Source organism: Felis catus, chromosome F1 (assembly GCF_018350175.1).
Source record: "Felis catus isolate Fca126 chromosome F1, F.catus_Fca126_mat1.0, whole genome shotgun sequence".
NCBI lineage: Eukaryota > Metazoa > Chordata > Mammalia > Carnivora > Felidae > Felis > Felis catus.
In genome coordinates, this window is record NC_058384.1 from 55508241 (window position 1) to 55512788 (window position 4548).

At 41.2% G+C, this 4548-nt stretch overlaps 1 long non-coding RNA gene across 1 annotated transcript; it reads right to left on the minus strand.

The window, feature by feature from the left end:
* Nucleotides 1-306: 306 nt before the first annotated feature.
* Nucleotides 307-4458, minus strand: LOC123382879. Its single transcript, XR_006591993.1, has 2 exons — nt 4287-4458; nt 307-510 (listed from the first exon to the last, which is right to left on the minus strand). It is a non-coding gene; the product is annotated as an uncharacterized LOC123382879 (long non-coding RNA).
* Between the last annotated feature and the right edge of the window lie 90 nt (nt 4459-4548).

The window sequence follows — 4548 nt, forward strand, 5'->3', positions numbered from 1 at the left end:
TTGCTGTTCCTGTGAAGTATGAGTAACTTAGCTTTGGTGACCACTGACATCTATCCCATGCCTGCGTGTGCTATTCCCTTTCCCCGGTGCTCAGAGACCAAGCCCAGCCCCTGCACGCACTTGATTTCTCAGAATCTCTTCTCACCAATAAAAAAAAATCTGGAGGCCCAAAAAAAAAAAAAAAAAAAAAAAAAAAAAAATCCCGGGCATGACGGGATAAAGGTTTGGAACAGGGAACATGCGTGACCACTCTGTAAACGAATGAACGAATGAACGAATGAACGAATGACTAAATGACTATGTGTATGCAGTTTGTCTGTTTGGTTTACCAAGAAAAATAATAGGACAGGGGTGCCCAGGTGCCTTAGTCAGTTGAGAGTCTGACTCTTGATTTTGGGTCAGGTCATGATCTCAGGGTCGAGGTATTGAGCCCCCCGTTGGGCTCTGCGCTGAGCGTGGAGCCTGCTTGAGATTCTCTCTCTCGCCTGCTCTTCGCCGCTCATGCTCTCTCTAAAATATAAATAAATAAATAAATAAATAAATAAATAAATAAATAAACAAACAAATAAATAAATAAATTCTTTAGAAAATAAAAATAATAGGGCAAAGAACAGACATTGAAAGGAAGAGAACTGATGCGTTAGCTCTTATTTAAAATACATGGTATCATCAGTTTTTATTTTTTGTTAAAAAGTCACAGAGTGTGCTCATTTTTATTAAAAGCGTGGAGGGAATGTAAAATCTGAAAATCATGACCATTTTCAAACTAATTGCGGTTTGGCTCCATGTGGTTTGCAGCAAGGAAGATGAGTGCTGCTGTTTCGGTGTGGACTCCACTCTGAGCCACGCTTCGGAAACATCAGCAACTTATTCTTCACTGTGTGGCTCTTGAGAATGTCTTTCCTAGGCTTGGCCTATCACCCTCAATTCCTATTCCTGTATAAAAGCACGTGGCGACGTGTCCAAAGATGGAATGTCGACACAGTGATACTTTTCTAGAAAATTAAAGATATTTCTGGACCAGCTGATGGGCATACATGAATTTTAAATTGCATCTTATGCTTAGCTATTAAAATATGTCAGAAACATAAATTCCCCTTTGAAGCTATTCTCCTATTTCTTTGAAAATAAAATGTTGGGGTGTCTGGGTGGCTCAGTCAGTTAAGTGACTGACTTTGGCTCTGGTCATGATCTCATGGTTCCTACGTTCAAGCCCTGCATCTGGCTCTGTGCTGACAGCTCAGAGCCCGGAGCCTACTTCGGATTCTATGTCTCCTTATCTCTCTGCCCCTCCCCCACTCACACTCTGTCTCTCTTGCAAAAATAAGTAAACACTAAACTTTTTTTTTTTAAAGAAACAAAATGTTAAAGAAAAGACAATGTTACAATTTTAATGCAGAAAAAAGATAAGGTTCTCAGAAGAGTGTCTTGTTCTGGATCAATCATAACTAAAAAACATCTGTCACAACGCCTTAAAACTTCTTACATGATAGGGGCGCCTGAGCGGTTCAATCGTTATAAGCTCTTGATTTTGTCTCAGGTCGAGATTAGCCCTCACGGGGCTCTGTGCTGACAGCTTGGAACCTTCTTGGGATTCTCTCTCTCCCTCCCTCTACCCCTCCCCTGCTCGTTCTCTCTCTCTCTCTCTCTTTCAAAAAGAAACTTAAAAAAACATATGGGATTAATAAATCCTGAGACACTTCAATGTAATCTCTCAAATATTATGTTACACAGAAAGTCAACAGTGGTGAGACGAGGATTCAGCACTCCTGACCCAAATCCTCTCCCTCTTTCATGCTTCCCAAATGAGGTTTCCAAGACCTTATAAAATCACCAAAAGGTGTCCTGCCCTGGTGTCTTCCGTATAAAATAGCTGTTGAGGTCAATGAGAGTTCTTTGTCTATAGCAATCTCAGAGATGGCTTAGAGGTTTTATTCCACCGGGAAAAACAACATGTTCGCCAATCTGATCTGGGTTCATTTGCTCTACTTTTGGAGGAAAAAAAGGAGAATAAAAATATACGTTCTTTCTGTGATTTTTCTCCCAGACATTTCCCTTTTTATTTCTCAGGCCAAGTAGGCTGCCATCTGAATGGGAATATGAGGCGCCATGACCTTTTTCACCCACCCGTTATGCAGAGTCAGTTTTCCACCATTTAGAATTTAGTGCATCTTTGGCGAAGCCTGACAGGTACATGGAGGGTCGGTGGAGGAGGTTGGAGGAAGGTAAGAAGGCTAAGAAAGCAACCACATAATTTACAATCCTCATGCCCGTAAGAGCACAGCAAGCAGGTAAGGTCGAGCACGCTGTCACAGAGGCACCAGCCAGGCCTCCAAAAGCTACAGGATCTCATTTCATTATCCCATGACCTGCATTGCAGTGCACAGGCATCTCCCTCTAGGACCACAGCTAATCTACTGTGACAGAATGGGACAACAAGAGCAAAATTGTATACCTTCACTTCCCAGTAACAAGGAGGCTGAATGCAAACCACAGAACCAACATTGCCTGGGGGCCGACATTCTTTTGGAGAACAGCCATGATGAGTTAGAATCTGTAGAACTTAATGATCAAACTCTGATTCAGTGACTTCACAGTTGTGACCACAGTGCTACATAGCTCTTAAGGGCATTGGCTGTGGGTTCAAATTCTGCCATCTGTGAGCTCCATAACCTTCACTGTGACATGTCTCATTTCAGCTTCCTTAATTATAACGTGGTGATCAGAATAGAGCCAAATGCTTAGGGTTGTTAAGAGAAATGAAGAGACTAATCCATGTAAAATGCATAGCACAGAACATGGTCTCTAGTAAGCACACACTAAATACTAGCCTTTAGGATTATGACAGATACTTCATCAGTGTGTCTTTGATATGTCTCCCTATTTCTTTAGGTCAAGCTACGTATTTTTTGGCCATTCATCTCTCGCTACTAAAGAGAGTCTCTTCAATTTCTATAGATTGGCCTAATCAACTTGCCAAGTCACGACAATGAAAAGCTCACATCTTGACCAATGGCATCACAATTATCTGAATAACTGAGGAAATAGTTACAAGTGTGGTTCTGAAAAGGAGAGATTAACCAAATGTTCCCAGCGTGCTCCACACATTCTGCATTCATTGCTTATAATCAGTTCTTACCCAGCTCACCTTGGGATAGTGTAAAGTCACAGTACAGAAACAACTGAAGAAAAATAATTAATCTCATGTGCTGCTTTGCCATTTAGAAAACACAATATCGCAGCAGATCATAAATAATACCTTACAGTAAAGAGTCCCATTAACATTAGAGAACGCTGCAGATTCTGAAACTCCTCATTCAGATCGGGCTTTGTATCAGAGATTCCTTTTGTTACTGGACAGGGAAATAAAGGGGGTAGCAGTCAACATTCACTCTTTCCCTTTTAGATTTGAAAAGAAAATGATCCACAGGGATATTTTTGATCTACAGTGAAATGTAATATTCTGTTCAGGAGATGACATAAGTATCACTATTTTGGGCGTGGGGAGGTGGAGGCAGAGAGGACCCTGCATATTTTTTGCTTGTTTCCTCTCTCATCAACTGGAAACATGACAGTGTTAGTAGCAAACCTTCTATCCAGTGTATAAAAACCCAGCACTTAGGCATTTTTGAGTGATAATTCAATAGGATTAAATTACACTCATGTGACAGGTCAACCTCACTAATGAGGTACATTTCAGTAAACTGTTGACAGAACTGTCTGGAAGGTTTCTTTAATTTACCAACATGTAAGAACATGGGAAAAGCATTAGTCAACTAGATGAAGATGAATACGTAGTGAGGTCTAGGGGTATTTTACATTAATATCTGACAACCTGAAAGGGTTTTTGTCACCTGCTCTACTTAGCCCAAGGCAGGCACAGAAAAACTGGTACCTGTTAGTGTGAATGACTTACCAAAGTAATGAAAGGAATTATCTTAAAGAGGGCTGAGTGGAAAATATGTTAGAGAAATTTCTTTTCCTTCCAGTTAACAGGAAGAGTGTTCCTCACAATGTGGGCGATGGTTGCAATAAAGTTAAAAGAATGTTTCAAATCTCTTCAGACAGCTACACCAACACTTTCATTCTTGGAATCCTTTGAGTTTGTCCTTACAGATGAAAACACCTATCTTTATATAGTCATGTATTGACTGGGAATAATGTAAGGTTATTCTTGTCCAACTAAGTAATTTATTCCAAGCCAAGGAAAGAAAGAAAATATAGGAAACACGGAAGAACAATAAGAAAGACAAGGAAATCTGCTCATTAAGGTATCAGATACTTACAGAAAAGCTTTCATAGCTGAGATTACACTGGCCAATAAGAAGAGGGCCATGTGGGGGCGCCTGGGTGGCGCAGTCGGTTAAGCGTCCGACTTCAGCCAGGTCACGATCTTGCGGTCCATGAGTTCGAGCCCCGCGTCAGGCTCTGGGCTGATGGCTCGGAGCCTGGAGCCTGTTTCTGATTCTGTGTCTCCCTCTCTCTCTGCCCCTCCCCCGTTCATGCTCTGCCTCTCTCTGTCCCAAAAATAAATAAAAAAACGTGGAA